Source organism: Zootoca vivipara, chromosome 14 (genome assembly GCF_963506605.1).
Source record: "Zootoca vivipara chromosome 14, rZooViv1.1, whole genome shotgun sequence".
NCBI lineage: Eukaryota > Metazoa > Chordata > Lepidosauria > Squamata > Lacertidae > Zootoca > Zootoca vivipara.
The window spans coordinates 41109562-41128439 of NC_083289.1; the positions used below are offsets into that span (position 1 = coordinate 41109562).

An 18878-nucleotide genomic window follows, 5' to 3' on the forward strand; every position below is an offset into this window, starting at 1 on the left:
CCGAGCAACGGGAGCTCACCCCATTGCGGGGATTCGAACCGCCGACCTTCTGATCAGCAAGCCCTAGGCTCTGTGGTTTAACCCACAGCGCCACCCGCGTCCCTAGATGGCACATTAGACTCGAGTAAATAAGCATCTTGCCATCAGCTCCCGCTAGCCGGCAGTGAACACCACCTGTTCATTGAGGGTGTGTGTGGCTGTGCGCCCCTCAATGGAGAGGTTTAAAGGACCCTGCACCTCACTGCCGGCTCACACCACCCTCCGGACACAAACAGCCCCCCAAAGACATCAGCTATAATATTGGCTGGCCAAAAGAGGGGCTGTCTTTTGCTAATGGTCGAGTGGTCCAGACTGTCTGAGAAGCACACTTGTCCGTTCTACGAGAGAGCAACCATAACAGAGGACTTACATGCTATCCTCAGAGGAGCAGGACGGCATTGCAGCAAGGAATCCGACTCTCCACCCTCGCATCAGGATCTCTCCATGGAACACTGTGAAAAACAGGGACATGGTTTAGAAATCTTGAAAGAAGGAAATTTCAATGGCTGCAGCACATACGAGGCTCAAGTCACCACCACAAAGCAAAATTCAAAGGTGGCAGCTTCATTTATGTGGTCATTGCTCATTGCCGATGGGTTAATTCATACCAGGGCATATATGAAGGTTAGCTGCTTCCAAGTACTCAGCCACCAAGTTGCATAAAGCATTTTGGCGAAGATGCCATTAGCAATTGTTGGTAGAATACCAATTAACATTTGATGCATTTAGGGAAGGGGGGAGGACATCTGTAGCTCTGCAGGTGTTTCTGGACTGCCACTGTCATCATTGTTGACCGCTGGCTGGGACGGATGGGAGCTGCAGTCCAGCAATATCTGTAGAGCTGCGGTTTCCCTCCCCTGATTCAGAGTATATAAACAAGGATTTTACATAAGCAATGGTGAACTAGTCCCCGTGCAGAGATGGGACCCGGGTGCATTCAGAAGATGTGTCTCCAACAATCTCAAATCCATGAACGAGAATGCAAGTTGACTCAGGGCAGAAGTACACTGCAATGTATTTAATCAGTTTTATGTCTTGTTTAAGAGATTGGAGAGGGTCCTGAGAAGCCTGTTATTGATACGGACACTTTCACTTCTACCTGTGAACATTTCAAGTTCCCAGAGGCAGGAGAAGGTCTCAGTTGTATGCCTAGGAATCTCTAAAGGGTTTTTAGGTTGGCTGCGGGGTACCTTAGCCAATACTTTCCTCTGGGTGCCCCAACACCAGAGGTGGGGTAAGTTACAGTAAGAGAAGGGAGCCTCTTTTCAATGAGGCACCCAATCTGTGGCATTCACTCTCCAGTTTTCTTTTAAGCCATGGTATCCTTCTAAAAAAAGCTGACATTATGAGCCATCAAGCCTTAGAAATGCAACTTTCCCTAAAAGTTCCCAGAGTTTGGGGCACTAGTATGTGTGTTCCTCACAGACACATCGTGGAGCACTGTTTAGGAAACCTGGATTTAAGGGCATCTATTATGTTGTTTCCTTATATTGTTAATTGCCACAGAATCTCGTGATGGAAGAATGGTATATCAATATATAAGATGCAGTTCCTATATTCAGGGTTTTCCCCCAGCCGGAATTCAGTTCTGGCACCTGTGTGTGCCATTGCCATTATAGGAGAACAAGGGAGGCATTCATGGTGAGCTCCAGCACCTCTTTTTCTCAAAAAATAGCACTGGCTATAATACTTGGGGGAGGTGGGTACACGGGTGGTGCTGTGGTCTAAACCACTGAGCCTCTTGGGCTTGCCAATCAGAAGGTCGGTGGTTTGAATCCCCACGACAGGGTGAGCTCCTGTTGCTCGGTCCCAGCTCCTGCCAACCTAGCAGTTCGAAATCACGTCAAAGTGCAAGTAGATAAGTAGGTACCACTGCTGCAGGAAGGTAAACAGTGTTTCCGTGCGCTGCTCTGGTTTTGCCAGAAGCGACTCAGTCATGCTGGCCACATGACCTGGAAAAACTGTCTGCGGACAAATGCTGACTCCCTTGGCCTGTAAAGCGAGATGAGCGCCACAACCCCAGAGCCGTCTGCGACTGGACTTAACTGTCAGGGGTCCTTTACCTTTATCTTTTTTATAATACAGTACTTTTTTAGTGCATTCAAGTCACCTCCATTTGGCAATCCACCAATCACACTTGCATGGTGAACGTCTGCTTTTCATCAGCGAGCGAGCTCTTCCTTACAGTACTGACGGCCCAACATGGCGAGAGAGAGCTCTGCTTTACAAGGCCAACATGGCAAAAAACATTTGGCAGCTCACTTTTCACTCCCGTCAAGTTATGCATGAAAGCCTCCATGTCTGCTTGGCCAGAGACTGCAGCCCATTGCCGTTTCAGTTCTGGAAAGCAGAAGGCTCCACAGACAAACCCAGTTTCCTCATAGATTTGAGCAGACCTCTTTTGTATGCCAAGGAAGGACAAAGTGATGTTCTCTTCCCCACCTAGGCTGCCCTACAAACACGCTGCATCATACCCAGGTGCCAAGCAATTGGAACATCTGTTGCAACAGACAACAGTGAACTCTCCCTTACTATTTTGGGTTCAGTTGTGTTGCAAATTGTTCTGTAATTGGGTTGCATGGTAGCCCTGACAACATTTGTCCATAAATAGCTGCCGACTGGAGGGGTGGCGGGGAAAGAAGTCGACATTTCCAAAAATATTTTTAGAGGGTGGTATTTTTGGAGAGAGAGGTGCATTTTCTGGGCTGGGTGCTTAGAGGAAAATAAAGACGCACTTTTAAACAGACCAAGACAAAAACAACCCTGCAGCACACACTTTATTATAGGTGACTAGCTAGTTACAAGCTGGACCATAAAGAAGGCTGATCGCCGAAGAATTGATGCTTTTGAATTATGGTGCTGGAGGAGACTCTTGAGAGTCCCATGGACTGCAAGAAGATCAAACCTATCCATTCTGAAGGAAATCAGCCCTGAGTGCTCACTGGAAGGACAGATCCTGAAGCTGAGGCTCCAATACTTTGACCACCTCATGAGAAGAGAAGACTCCCTGGAAAGGACCCTGATGTTGGGAAAGATGGAGGGCACTAGGAGAAGGGGACGACAGAGGACGAGATGGTTGGACAGTGTTCTCGAAGCTACGAACATGAGTTTGACCAAACTGCGGGAGGCAGTGGAAGACAGGAGTGCCTGGCGTGCTATGGTCCATGGGGTCACGAAGAGTCGGACACGACTAAACGACTAAACAACAAGAACAAGCTAGTTACAAGCCTAACATCAGCGATGAGCAGCATTACACAGGAAGCTGTTTGGTACCGAGTCAGGCCATTGTTTCACTGAGCTCAGAGCCTGCCTACATTGACTGGCAGCTCTCCAGGGTTTCAGAAAAGGGTTCCCAGGCCTACTTAAAGATGCTGCGGGTTGAACCAGGGGTATTTGCATGCATAATATCCACTGAGCTGCAGCCTGTCTGTGACAGCTTCCGTATCACCAGGACCAGCCAACCTTCTTGCCAAACTCTGTTTTCCACCTCTTGCCTCCCTCTTGTCACACCTCTCATTTCCTTCAAATCCTTATTCAGTGCCCACATTTCCTGACACACCTTTGGCACAACTACAGAGTCCTCTGGATACTGCAGTAGCCAAGTGAAAGCATACATAAATGAAAGCCTTACATGCTCTTCCCCTATCTGTTGCCATTTCTCTAAGAGCTCTAGCTTAATAAGAGAGCATTTGCCTTGCACATAGAAGCTCCGAGGTTCAATCCCCGACATCTGCAGGTAGTGGTTCCTGCCTGAAACCTTGGAGAGCCACGGCCAGTCAGTTTAGACAATATTGAGCTGGACAGACCAATGGTCTGATTTGGTATAAGGCAGCATCCTATGTCTCCATTCCTTGGCTGTCTGTGCCATATTTTAGATTGTAAAATACTTGGGGAAGGGATTGTGTCTTATATTCTAAAGCAGCCTTCGTCCAACTTGGTGGCCTCCAGAGTTGGAAGGGACCCCAAGGGCCCATCTAGTCCAGGGATGTCCAAAGTTTGTTTTGGGGGCTTAATCTGGCCCGGATTAAAGTTGTAGAGGTTTTTTTTTTTTTTAGGATTTTACCCCAGGAAGTAAGCCGCCAAAGGGGCCAGATTAATTTCCTGGGGTAAAATCCTAAACAAAAACCTTTACAACTTCAATCCTAAAAAAAAAGCTTTGGTCAGTCCTTTGGCTGGCCCTTCACTTCATCAAATCTGGCCCTCTTTGAAAAAGGTTTGGACACCACTGATTCTAGTCCATTCCCCTGCAATGCAGGAATCTCAGTTAAAGCATCCATGACAGATGGTCATCCAACCTCTGCTTAAAAACCTCCAAGGTCCAGGACACCCCTGGACTAGATGGGCCCTTGGGGTCTCTTCCAATTCTACAATTCTATGATTACCCCTTCATCCTTCACTTTCTAGCATGGGGTTCTACTTTACTTTTCTCCTCTCTAATGTAGCCCAGACACTACAGCAGAAGAGAAATGAATATAGAAGGGAATCAACTGCCATGAGCTCCACCACCTCTCATGGGAGTCTGTTCCACTGCTGAACAACTCTTACTATCAGAAAGTTTTTCCAAATGTTTAGTCAGAATCTCCTTTCTTACAACTTGAAGCCATTGGTTCGAGTCCTACCCTCCAGAGCAGGAGAAAACAAGCATGCTCCCTCCTCCATGTGACAGCCCTTAAGGTATTTGAAGATGGTTATCATATCTCCTCTTAGTCTCCTCTTTTCTAGGCTAAACATACCCAGTTCCTTCAAATGCTCCTCATAAGGCTTAGTTTCAAGGCCCTTGATCATCTTGGTCGCCCTCCTCTGCACACGTTCCAGCTTGTCAACATCCTTCTTAGATTGTGCTGCCCAGAATTGGACACAGTATTCCAAGTGTGGTCTGACTAAGGCAGAATAGAGTGGTACTATTACTTCCCTCTGAATGACCTCTGAGAACTCACATTCAGACTTCTAAATCAAAACAGAGCTCAGAGAGAAGTTTGAACTTCTATATAATTTTATTTTTATGCTGCCTTTCCATAGTTAAAAGTCCCCAAACTTCCCATGATAGCTGTCTACGCTTCCTTGGGGAAGCCTAACTCACTTCTGACAGCTGCAGCTCTGGATAAATTCTGTAAAACCATCAGCTACCAAAGGTTGCCATTTTCTAACATTATTTTTCTTGTTGGTAGTGGGAGAAGTTGTTTAAATCTTAAGCAAATAGTGAACCTTTCAGCATTGTGTGGACTTTCTAATGAATTGACTTTTGTAAAGAGAGATTCATCCAGATAACATCACCATATTATATGAATAACATTTTAGGTTCATAATTATCTACTTATATATATGTACATAGATAAAATTTATGTATCATAATCAATTTAAAAATAAATAAAAATGATAAATAAATAAATTGGAAGGCTGTGTGGAATAGAGGGGAGAAAGTGGAACAATTCTGCTGAACCTCTTCCATCTAAAACAGGGATTGGGACCCTCAGGCCTGCAACCACCCAAGCCACATCCCTCACCAGCCCTGCTTTGCACGCTCCTCACGTGTGTTTGCCTGGCTAGAATGTGTCCCTGAACTCTGATGAACTCCTTGCTTGTAAGGATGGAGGATAGAAAGGACCTTGTGAGTGTGAAGAAACATTGCCTGCTGTATAAAGGTGATATTCACATTTACTGCTCTTTCTGTGTTGGCCACAGGCCCTGCCCACGACTTCCACAGAGCTCCTGTGAGGTTGCCCAGAAAGGGGCTGAATTAGCTCCCCACCTTTATGCCAGCTCAGTTGGCAGGGCATGAGACTCTCAATCTGAAGGCAAAAAGTTTCGTGCATTGCAGGGGTTGGACTAGAGAACCCTTGTGGTCCCTTTCAACTCTATGATTCTGTGCACCAAGGCGACATATCAAAATACAGTGCCTTGAGGCTTCCATGAGCTGGAGGAGAAATTCCACAAGGAAGCTCAGTTCCTTTCAGAGAGAAAAGAGGTCCGTCCAACCGCCTTAGAAAATGAGGAAGTGTAACTGGACTAAAGCCTCACCCACTTTAACCCAAATTGTAACTGCGATTTTGGAGGGAAACCACCAGTTCCCCTTTTGTTCCTAACCAAGAGTGGTTTTTTAAATTATTATTTTAAGAGCTGCTCTGCAAATTTAGATGCAACCACTGTAGGAACCTTTCATAAACCTTCTGCAGATGAATCTTCATGTGCAAAACACAGCAGCCACTCACTATTGGGAAGCGAAGTAGCAGCAGCAGCAGCAGCAAGGCTCACAAAACCAATTCTGTCCTACTCCAGTTCTGCTTTTGCTATCAGCCAGCAATGTGTCATGTGCGTCCCATGCTAGCACATCCCCAAATTGCAACATCATTCATATGATTGCAAGATCTTGATGGGAGTTCATTCTTCTAACATCTTTTCAAGGACTCCGCCGGAATCAAACATCTTAACGAACTGCCATGAAAAGACGATCACCCAACAGCTCAACTGAAAGTCAGGTTCCTCTCCAGGCAAATGTCATCCCTAGCTAGCAGGACCAGTGGTCAGGGATGATGGGAATTGTAGTCCAAAAACAGCTGGAGGCCCCAATTTGGGAAACCCTGCTCTAGTCTAATATTCTGCTAGTTCATCTGTCAGTCCTACGGACACCAAGCATCAGAAACGAAGCACCAAAACAAGGTAAGCCAGCCTTGTAAATAAGGTCCAGAACCTGAGACTGGTCGTGGGAGTGAAGAGGAGAAGATGAACTATGTGACACACACACACATCCCCAAACACATGCTTTTGTATCAGCAATTCAAACATTTCTTTTGAAATGTAGATCTGGAGCGTGGAACAGTAATTATTCTACTTCTCTCATGCACCAGCTACAGGATATATCTTTCTTTATATCACAATATTTCAAGCTCTAAATAATTCCCTTTCATGTGCAGCACTATGAAGGTCCTTCTCAGATTGAGTGTGTCTGCACTGATTTCTCCCATCTATGAAGTACTGGGTCTCCCCTGGGCTTCCCTTGTGTCAAGGCTGGCCCACAACCTGCGATGTGGAAATCTAAATCCCAGGATCAGAATAAATGATGCACATCCCATAGGTTTTGCTTAAGTGGATTTACAGAGCGGTGAGCCAATTTTAGCGTTCAGGTTCTCTCCGAAGACTTCAGCAAAGCAGCATAGGAAGGGGAGGAGAGACATCAGCTGGACCAGGAGATAGAAACACCACAAGAAACAAGGGGAAGAGCAATCTAATCTCTAGATCTCAGTAAGACATATTCTCAATCTGCACAATTAAGAATGCACAAGATTCTTAGTAGGGCCATTACCTTCACCTCACCGGACAAGCCTTTCCAGAAAAAATTATGTCATTTCAGATCCACCATATACTTAAACCAGTTTTAAATGCTTTTAAGAGTTACATCTTTCCCCAGAGGTTTTGAAGTCCGTATTGTGATATCAGCTTCAAAAATTTTGACCTGGCAATTTATCGTGAATCATGATGTGTGCATGTGTGTTATGCAAAAATCACAATGTGGGAAGAATTGTGGAGCCAGCCAATGCCTCTACATAGCTCCATCCTTATTTCAAACACTGTGATATATCAGTACAAGTGGTACCTCGTTTTTCGAATGTCTCGGAAGTCAAACATTTTGGTTTTTGAACGCTGAAAACCTGGAAGTAAATGCTTCTGTTTTTGAGCATGCCTCAGAAGTTGAATAGCTTCCACTGAGTCCCCGTCCCCCCCAATTTTATCCATTAAATTTGCAGGCCACCCTTTGCACCTTAGTTTTCAAACATTTCGGAAGTCGAACAGTCTTCCGGAATGGATTACATTAAAAAACCGAGATACCACTGCATATCACAATGTTTAGCTGGTAATATATCACAATGTTGAAAACCAGATAACACCCAGCCCTACTGATAGCCTCTACATAGTTTCAACCTTATTTCAAGCAATGAGAATCCATTGTCGCCGGGACCGCATAACACCGGTCCTGAGAGATCTGCATTGGCTCCCAGTACGTTTCCGAGCACAATTCAAAGTGTTGGTGTTGACCTTTAAAGCCCTAAACGGCCTCAGTCCTGTATACCTGAAGGAGCGTCTCCACCCCCATCATTCAGCCTGGACACAGAGACCCAGCGCCGAGGGCATTGTGAGAAGTGAGGTTACAGGGAACCAGACAGAGGGCCTTCTCAGTAGTGGCACCCGCCCTGCGGAACGCCCTTCCAACAGATGTCAAGGAAATAAGCAGCTATCCTATTTTTAAAAGACATCTGAATGCAGCCCTGTTTAGGGAAGTTTTAAATATTTAATGCTGTATTGTTTTAATATTTGGTTGGGAGCTGCCCAGAGTGGCTGGGGAGACTCAGCCACATGGGCAGGGTACAAATAATAAATTATTATTATTATCCAAACACTTTTGTTACTGCTAAATAATTCCCACATGCCACTTGCAATCTGCAGAGCCCTTTGTTGTCTGTCTGTCTGTCTGCTTCATTCATCCACCCTGTGTCTTATTATTTCACAAGTGAAGAACCAACTCTGACCAAAATTTGGCTGGGCCGTGGAAGAGGTGGGACTTCCAATGCTGCTCTCCTAGGTGGAGAATCTTGTTCTAGTCTGTTTCCGGGGGCCATATGCCAGTGCCGGGCAAGGCCAGAGACAAAGCTGGGCAGAGCAAGCAATGTAAATTTTGACTTTGTGCAGTGGGCTGCTTTATACACACATTCACACACCCCTATCTGCCCTCCATCTAGGCAAGCAACAGACATTATCAATATTCGATGACACATTTCCAGCGAGGCAAAAACACTCAAGGAGGGCCAGTGACTATGACATGTCTTGCAGAGAAGGGGTGTGCTGGGGAGAGTCCCAAGGGCCAGACAGAGAAACTTGGAAGGGTGAATTTACCCTAAGACTGTAATTCCTCCACCTATGAAATTGTATAGTGTGTCCCATCCCCAACTCCCATCATCCCTAGGTAGGGATGGAAATTTCAGTCCAAAAACAGCAGGAGACCCAAGTTTGGGAAACACTGATCTAATGATCTAAGACCCAAATGCTATCCAGTGGTTTTACCCCCCCCCCAAAAAAAAACACCTACCGTACCTTTGCACTACATATATACAGTCTCAATGGCAAAATCTAGCTTGCAAACTGAAGAGCTGCCAGCAGTTCCACAACTGTGATAAAAGTCGCAGTGGATGTACTTCAAAGAACTAGCAACCCCCCCCCCCAATCCCCTGGCACCTTTAACACTTGGATGTTAAGTGACCCACTACTGGCAATAGCCCTGGTCCAAAATCAGCTGGGGGGGGAGGGTAGTAAGGAGACAATTTTAAATAGGCTGTGACTGTGCTATGGTGTCCCTGGAGAAGCATGTTGTGTTTGCAGCAACAAGGAGGGCGCAGATGCCGCCTCTCAAAGCCAAACATTCTTTTTCGTCTTCTGGCCAAGCGGCTTCTATAAAGGAAACAGCAGTTCCTGGCTGGAGTTTTAGAACAGCAACACATTCCAGCCTGTTCAGGAAAGGTTGCTAACAAAGCTAATTTGCATGCCACTGTTTACATATAAATATGCAAGTCTGATGAAGCCATCGCTGTTAAAGCTCACTTTTATTTTGAGGACACTGGATAGGTGAGGACAATTTCTGTACAGAGGAAAGAAAGGGAGAACAACTCAGGTGGAAGGAACTGGGCCCCGGTAGTAGCCATCAACCAGTCTAAACCATTTGACAAACCTGCATGAGCAGCTGTTCCAAGTGTTCAGTTGGGCCTCAAAGTCCCAGTAAGGACCATGTTGCACTCTTAAATGCTTCGTGCAAGCCAGAAATAGCTCTTTAAAAGAGATTCCACAACTAGCAAGGGAGGCAGCTGTAGTTGCAATTGATATTCTTTGTCACCACTGCACACCAACATTAGCCTCCATAGAAAGATGAAGATAGTATCTCTAGAGCAGGTGTGGCACACTCTCGGACATCCAGATGAAGCTGATCTACAACTCCCATTTGTCCTAGCAAGCATGGCCAAGGGGCCAGGGATGATGGCAGCTGTGGTTCAGCAACACCTGGAGGGCCAAAAGGTACCCCACACCTGCTCCAGACCAAGGTGTTATGCTTTGGAGGCCAACATTGCCATCGTTTTCTTAGATCTAAACCCAGCTTTCTTAACCAAAGCCCTTAAAGTGCCCTGGGACAAAACACCAGGGGTCTGCACTCCTGCATCCACTACCCATAGTGGATAGTGCATCGACTATCAGAGCCATAAGGCAAGGTAGGCAGACTCCAGGCTTGTAGGATCTGGGTTTGCGGTGTTTGTTTGCTTGTTTTTTACTAGAACACCAACACCCACCAATCAGAGACAAGGGCAAAATAGTGGCTATGGGGGTGGAGCCAGATGTAGGGTGGAGCTTGGAGTAGAGCCTATTTCTTCCTGCATCCCACAAGTCACAGACTGCCAGACCTTGTATGTGCAACTGCAAATCTATATCCCAGACCTGCTTTCTCCCCCAAATCAACAGATCAAGGACAGCCTTTCTGAATGTGAATGCTTTAATCTTAGGCTACTGCTGCTATAGGGGGGGTCCTCACAGGGGAGAGGGTCCTGAGGGACTGTTATCAATAGGAAACAACAAGTAACGTGAGGTTGAGATTCTGCTTCTCACATCTTCCTTACATTGCCCCAAGTGCAGTGGTAGTCCACGTGGTGCCCTCTGGATGTTGTTGGACTCCAGTTCCCATCATCCCTAGTCATGCTAACTGGGGCTGATGGGAAGTGCAGTCCAACAAGACTTGATGTATCCGGGATTAAGTTTGCTTTGATTGCTTAAGCAGGCTTTCAACCGGTGGATAGCACAGAATAGCGGTAGCGCTTGGGACGGCACACAGGGAGAAGGGACCGACAGCTGAGTGCCACTTCCCTTCAAGATGTGCTGATTTAATGCATCCTTCAGATCTAATACATTCAACCTCAGCAGCTTTGCTGAGCAAAACTGTAAGAAACATGGTAGATTGATTTGATGTTGCTGTTTGCAGCTGAGAAAGGGCAGCAGTTTGCAAAATGAAAGAGACATTTAAAAGCTCTTCTTCTACTTATTAAAAACACATGCTCGCAGGGAGATTGCTACCAGATGCTGACTTTTAACAAATGATCGGCATATTGATTGCCATTGGGCCCTGCTGCTGTATAATCAAAATATTGATTAACTATACAATAAAGCAGAAGTTTAAATGGAGAGAAAAGCCACTTTTGGCAAAAAGCTGTAGTGCTCCCAAGGAAATGTGCGTGTTGACAAGTGTTATTTCTTATTTCTTCAGAACCACCTTTAATAAATATTGCAAAACATCAACAGCTGAATACACTGGGATGCCAAATCTCCATCTTGATATCCAAAGCAGCCTCTTAGCAGAGCAGGCTCCAGAAGGCTTTGAGTTCAGGGAGGGTTGCAGCTCCCTGAAGCAGCAAGGAAGTACAAGAAAATCAACAGCCCCACAACGTTCACCCCTGAGCACCCCATGACTTGTGCTACCAAGAATTCACCGAGCATTGTTGGGATTGGATGCATTAGATCAGCACATCTGAAGGGAAGTCTTCACAGGCGCACTCAACACACCAAATCCACAGAGACACTTGCCCTTGGTTACAGCAGGGAAAAGGTTCAAAACACTTTTGTTTACTGACTTGGAAAGGTCTGCTATATCAAGGATGAGCAATTCCTGCTCTTGGCCACCGTTTACTATCAACACCAGTGCAGAATGGAAAGTTTTCTGCGTAAAGTTTATTGCAATGGAAAAAAAAATATATAAAAAGCTTTCAAAACAATTTTCTACGGACAGTTACACCATTTCTAAAAATGAACTGTTTCATAAAATTAATTAATAACATAATGAATGGGCACAACAGTGCTGCATTGCAGCAGGAACACTCATAAGTAGCAGGGGAGAGATTCAAGAGCAAAGCTGTGCTGTTTTCAGCGTGGCACAGAGGTTAAAGAGGACCTGGGAGACCGGGGTTCAAATCCCCACTCCGCAAGGAAGCTCACTGGGCGATCATGGAGACTAATCACCGTCTCTCAGCCCAAACCACTTCACAGGGTTGTTGTGAGGATAAAATGGGGAGGGGGAGAACCATGAATGCCACCTTGAGCTCCTTGGAGGAAAAGCGAGATATAAACGGAATAAAATTAAAATTAAAACAAACAATCCAAAGGGAGGGGGGGAATGATAATATACCAGCAGCTCTCCTAGTTGTTAGGGGAGGGGTATGGGGTTTTTGGGGGGGTGGGGAGCAAAGGAAGGAGCCTAGCTCAGTGTTTACAGCATGTGCTTTACATTCAGAAAGTCCCAGGTTCGTCCCTTTTGTCTCCAGGAAGAGATTGCTGCCTGAAATCCTTGAGAGCTGCTGCCAGATGGTTTAGTAGCAGACACTGCTGAGCTAGATGGACTAAGGGCAGATCCAATACCATACACCTATAGGACACCCAAGGCACATTTAAAGCATGTGATTTCCCCCAAAGGATCCTGGGAACTATGCTTTGTTAAGGGTGCTGTGAATTGTAGCCCTGCGAACTGGAAACAACACTTCCCAGGATTCTTTGGGGGAAGTCATGTGTTTTAAATGTGTGTTCGGTGTGCTTTAAATGTCAGGGTGGCTGCATTTGCCATACATATCTGATTCCGTATAAGGCGGCTTCTTCAAGTTCCTCATCTGGATAACTGGAGGTGCAGATGTGAGACCTGGTTGTCTCCAAGGCTTCCCTCCTGGGTGTTTTAAGTAAGGAAACTCCCAGGCTTGATGTAAGCAGCTCAGAGGCCCTCCTCAAGAGAGACTGTACCAATACCTATGCACCCAACGTAAGGAAGGACATAGTGAAAGTACAAGCTGTTCAACACAGGAACAGACCGTCTTGGAAGACCGTGGACTCTCCTTCACCAAGAGGTTTCCAAGCAGATGCTGGCTGGCTGACTATCAGAGGGACACGGCATCAGCAGATTTCTTGAGCAGCAGGGGGTGGGCAAGGTGACCTGTGAGGTCCCTTTATGACTCTGAGGATATAGAAGAATCTGACTAAGATTGCCTGCGCTTGGCACTTCTGAGGAACCAGCTGCCGATTATATTAGATACTGAAATCTGACCACTCTGGAAAAGTTTTATCATATCTGGCTCCAACTCATGTACTTTTGCTTTAACAATTGAGGCTGATACTGTCCATCTTTGGGGGGGGGGGGGAAATAACGTGAATTATTAAAAGTGTTGGAGTGGACAACCTTTCTTCTGTCAAGGACCACATTCCTTCAGGAGCCAGGTGGAGCCAGTACCAAAAGTTTGTTCATTCCCTCTTTTGGATACCCTCTTCTCACCCTCCAGGAGGCAGCTTGCAAAAGGACAAATCTCTCTTGCCAGAGGCTTTTGGAACAGGACCAAGTACTAGGTCGGCCAGTGGGGATAAAAATGAGGCCAGGGCCACAGCACCTTTAACCATTGACTGGATATAGCTCAGTCAACAGCGCATGAGACTCTTATTATCAAGGTTTGATCCCCACACCGGGCAACAGATTCCTACACTGCAGCGGGTTGGACTAGATGACCCTCATGGTCCCTTCCAACTCTACTGTTCTGTGATTCTAAGGGTGCGGGCTAGGGAATTTCAACAGGTGTAAATGGCATGGCAAGCAACAGAAACACAGGAAGTTTCTTTCTCCTGAGCCAGACCATTTGTTAGCTCAGCACTGCCTCCTACACTGACTGGCAGCAGTTCTCCAGAATGTTAGGCTCCACCTGGAGATGCCAGGCAGGGACTGAACCTTCAAAGCAGCTGCTCTGCCTGCTGAGCTATGGTTGTCCCCCAAAATGATTCAGCTGTGTTGTTCTGAGTCAGAAAAAGTGATCCATCTCGCTCAGTATTGTCTACGCTTCCTGATAGCGGCTCTCCAGGGTTTCATACAAGTCTTTACCCGCCCTACCCGGAGATGCCGAGATGCATGTAGAGGAACCTTCTACATGCCACGCAGATGCTCTGTTACTGAGCTATGGCCCTTCCCACACAGCTTTCAGAGGGTGCCAAAAGCAGCCAGGGAAAAGTTTCCAGTCTCTCCTTTTTTCTCTCTCTCTTAACATTTTTAAGGGGAAGAGTCCCGTCTTACACTATTTGCAGATATTCAAATAGAAATGCTTTCAATAAAACCATGAACGGCTCGGAAAGTGTACACTTTGTTGATTTCCACCAGCACCACCACTGCCTTGCCCTCAATCAAATATTTCGTTTCAACTCTTTGACTATTGGAATAACTTTTTCTTTTAAAGATACAGGGCATTGGGACATTTTCCAGAGTTTTCTGGGAAATCTGCCAAGGCAAAGTTTTCCAGAAAACCCACATCGCTATCTGGGAAATGTGTGTGTTCTTGAAAAGGGGTGTGTGTGGGAGGGGGAACCAGCAACCCAGATGCAAATCTGCATTTCCCTAAAACTCTGAACAAAGCAATACATCCTGGTAATAGTTTACAACTGCATGCTTAGATGTATGGCCAGTGTTTTCTTTCGTTTTTTTTTTTTAAAGCAGCAACTAGGAAGTGCAATGAAGTGGGAGTGGCTTAACCCATTCCCCACAGTAATTCCCCCATCCCCCCCCCAGCAAAGTACTAGTTTCAGCAGATAGCACCAATGTGTGCAACTAGCAGCTTCAACGGATAACATTTTCTGGTGATCGAGAGCTAATCCCCTACCTTGTAGATCTCATCTGGATTTCACCACCACTTGTTTGTTTCCTGAGGTTAGAGCATGGTGCTGATAGTGCCAAGGTTGCAGGTTCGATCCCTGTATGGGATGCCTGCCTGTTTCCACATTGCAGGGGGTTGAGCTAGATGATCCTCAGGGTCCCTTCCAACTCTACGATTCTAAGAAAGCACTTGCCACGCTTCTAAGGACGCAACTGTAAACACATCCTTAATGAAACATATAGCTTGGCCCTCACATGTATTTTGTAATGGTCCAGACATAGGGCTGTATCTAATGCTAGCCTTGCTCAGAGTAGACCCATTGAAAATAATGGGCAATACCAACCTAGGTCCATTTATTTCACTGAGTTTGCTCTGACGATAGCATAGTTTAATACAATCTTTGAGATCTAGTTGCCCACATAGGAGACAGAGGGTTCCCCCACTTTAAAAACTGCTGTGTTGGCCTGAATATAACCCTAACTTTTTCCCCAAAATTCTGACCGTGAAAAGTGAAAGTGCGGCTTAAATTTGCGACATTACAAAAATTGGCTTTTACGATATCGCTGCTGAAACAGACATACGGTAAAATGGAACAGGTGTGAGTGCCTGCGGAATTTTAAGGGAGTGGCTTATATTCGGGTATTGTCTCCCCCCCCCCCTTTAATTTTAAAGGTGCGGTTTATATTCAGACCAATACGGTATTGTTTCTATTTCACCTTTCCTTCAAAGAGCCCAAGGTAATGCATATTTTTATCCTCACAAAAACCCTGGGAGATAGGCCAGGCTGAGAGATGGGGACTGGCCCAAGGCCACCTGGTGAGGCGTACGGTTGAGCAGGGCCCCACTCAGCTGCCTTAAGCAAGCCTCAGCTTCTCCCCAGTCCCATTTGTTTTATCAGGATTAACTCTGCACGCCTGCTTTAGCTTCGAATGCACATAATTCTGAACGCACAAAGTGCCGCACAACTGCGAAGCAATGTTCTTGGCCACCCACATGCTCACTGTTGAAAAACAAAACACCTTGTGCCTTGAACTCAAGGCCCTCAAGACGACAGCACTTTAAACCTCACACTCCACCGCCACAGGTCCTGCAGCCCCCGAGAGAGACCCACTTCACAGAACTCTAGCTAGTTCTGCCTAAAAAGCTACTTCATAGCAGCCAACACAGAAAAAGCAGCAAGCAAGTCCTGCACAGCTTTTAACAGCCCCCCATCGTGCTACTGCCGAGATCCCAGACGCCTTTGACCACCCCTTGATAGTCACTTAGCAGTAGCCATTCCATGAGGAATCCTGAACTGTTTCCATTTCAGCTGGTAATGGTAAGAGCTGAAGCTTGAGCTTGCTCTTTTCCTCTGCCCTTCCTACCCCTTTTTTCCTTATGTGCCATGTCTTTTAGATAACAAGCTGGAGGGCAGAGACCGTCTTATTACTGTCCCTTGTAATAAGAGCCTTCTTGGCTAAAGAGCAGGGTAAAAAGGCTATAAAAGAAATGCAAGTTGTCTCCATTGTGTGGTATTGCATCACCCCTGGGATAAATCAAACACCAGTGATTTACAGCATTACAGTGGTACCTCGGGTTAAGAACTTAATTCCTTCTGGAGGTCCGTTCTTAACAAGAAACTGTTCTTAACCTGAGGTACCACTTTAGCTAATGGGGCTTCCTGCTGCCGCCACACGGTTTCTGTTCTCATCCTGAGGTAAAGTTCTTAACCCGAGGTAATATTTCTGGGTTAGCGGAGTCTGTAACCTGAAGCATCTGTAACCCAAGGTACCACTGTACTTAATGTGGATATTCTCAACTACAACAAATTGCATTTCCTTTATTCTTCTCTCTGCTGTCCCGCCTTTACTTCTTTTGAACCTTTCTTCAGTTCCTGCATATGCTTGCAGAATGGGAAAGTCCATATGGGTGTCTGCTACAACCACAAACTGCTTAATATGTGACTTTAAAGACGCAGTACTGTACACCAGTGTTTCTCAACCTTTTTTGGGCCACGGCACACTTGTTCCGTGAAAAAAATCACGAGGCACACCACCATTAAAAAAGTTAAAAAATTTAACTCTGTGCCGCCCTATATTGGCTATAATTATGACTGTAATAAACACTTGCCAATTGCTGTGTTGGTTGCAATCTCCTGTAATAAGGCTTCACAAGCCGTCCGGCGGGTCAGTGGTGTATATTGGCGGCCGCCAGGCTCGTTTGCACTGAGCTGTGGGAAAGAGGAGGAGAAATATTGCTTTCCGGCGGGTCAGTGTTGTTAATTGGCGGCCGCCAGGCACGTGACAATGCAAATCGCCCTTCTCGTCGCCGCACGTCGCGGCACACCAGCCAGCGTCTCGCGGCACACTAGTGTGCCGCGGAACAGCGGTTGAGAAACGCTGCTGTACACATTTAGGAAACTGCCATGACATTGGAGGTAGAGATTGATGGAGATGAGGAGGCGAGAGATGTGGGAAATTGAGGCGTATTGCTATATGTCCTGTTATCACCAAGTGTGCAATTAGGGAGAGGGAATTCTTCTGCTGTGGAAATCTTAAACTTTTCTACAAATAAAGAAATGTGTTTGGGGGGGTGGGGGGGTGGAATCCAGTGCAACTGATAGTATAACAGAGAGGTTTAAGAGTTTCCAGTGGAATGAAGCTAACACAACCAGGCTGTTAATCTACCAGAATCCAGCATAAACATTGCTTGATAGGGAGGACAACTTTTCATTCCTTCTCCGAAGCTTCCTGACTCGAAACCACAACACAGCTAAGGGAGCATTTCCCCTCCACCTCCTACGGCTGAGCAGCGCAGATCTTTACAGAAGCAGATACATACCCGGTTCCTTCTAGCAGGGTATTCCAAGGGTGCCTCTCCTCTCACAGTGAGTGTATAGACCATGAGCCCAACAGCAGTAGTCCCAGGTCTTCAAAGCACGGCTGGGCATTCATGAAGTCCAGAACCTACGATTTCAAAATAATTACTTTTATTTTTTATTTTTAAAAAAGGGGAGATAGTATAGGTTTTCAGTTACAGGTAAAAATCTGAGAAAGATGTCCTGTCCAGTGGTTAAGATCCTAATCTTATCCACCCAACATTGATGGTACGCACACACACACACACACACACACACTCCTTGCTAATTATTACCCCTCCATCCAAACTGTTAAAAACTCTTGCCAGTTTTTAATGCATATCAGCAGTGAAGCATCCAAAACGGAATGTCTAGTTGCCATTTTGGGGCCTGGTGGTTTGTAAGTCATATTTTCCAATATGACCCTTTGGCTCCTGAAATTCATTCTGATTGTGCAGATAAAATAGATCGGGTACAATTCTACAAGATGTGTTGCTGGTGTGTGAAAAGAGTCAAGATCCAAGGATCCCCAGGCACGCAGCTCCAGATGGTGGAGATGTCAGACGCCATTCTGGCACCCGGGCATCTTCACTTGGTCGCAAGTGGCCAATAGCCAGGTGTAAAATGCGGCCGGCAACTTTTGAATGCTGCCTATGTGACAACTATATTACAATCAAAATTCTTACTACTATTGAAGACTCAAAATATCAACATTTGTAAAGATAAAATAAAGGCAGCCTGTAGATCTGATGCAACAGAAAACATCTAAATCCACCCCATCACACATAACAGTGCTAAACAGTGATGTTTGTTGGGCCATGCTTTGGTCTTCATGCTAAAGCTTGAAGTGGGGCAGGGGGAAGCGTTAGCTTGGAGCATTGGAAATCTCATGGTCTCCAGAGCTTATTCAGATTCACTGGCCGGGCAGCATGGGGGGTTAGGGTTTTGCATATTTGATGTTAACCATTCCAAACCAGAATTATCACAGGAGTGAAACGTATCTGTCTCTTGCAAGTTGGCACCCAGCACATTTGTGGAAATGACCTACAAAGTATGGTAATTACATGCAGCTAATATATGCAACTTGCTCTAGCCCTTGGGCTCGAGATACATTTCCAAAGCTACCACCCTTTCTTGAATGTTTGAAACAAATTGCTAAGCCCTCCATCACTGAAGTTGCTCAGTTGGGGATGGGAAGAAGGACTGGAATGAGATGCCTACCGGAAGAGCAAAGGTAGTCATGTTGACCCATTATTTTTTTTAAAAAAATCCAAAATCCAATATTAAGGAAACAGACCTCTATTAGAAAGGCC

General features: G+C 45.8%; 1 protein-coding gene across 3 annotated transcripts in view; it reads right to left on the reverse strand.

Moving 5' to 3' along the window:
- DCUN1D3 (defective in cullin neddylation 1 domain containing 3) overlaps positions 1-18878 on the reverse strand; it is a 37988-nt gene that overhangs the window by 14701 nt on the left and 4409 nt on the right. For all 3 annotated transcript variants that reach the window (XM_035131538.2, XM_035131539.2, XM_035131541.2), the window contains exons 2-3: positions 17550-17674; positions 410-491 (exon numbers count right to left, since the gene is read on the reverse strand). The gene's annotated coding sequence lies outside the window, so the exon portion shown is untranslated. The remainder of the gene's footprint in view (positions 1-409; positions 492-17549; positions 17675-18878) is intronic.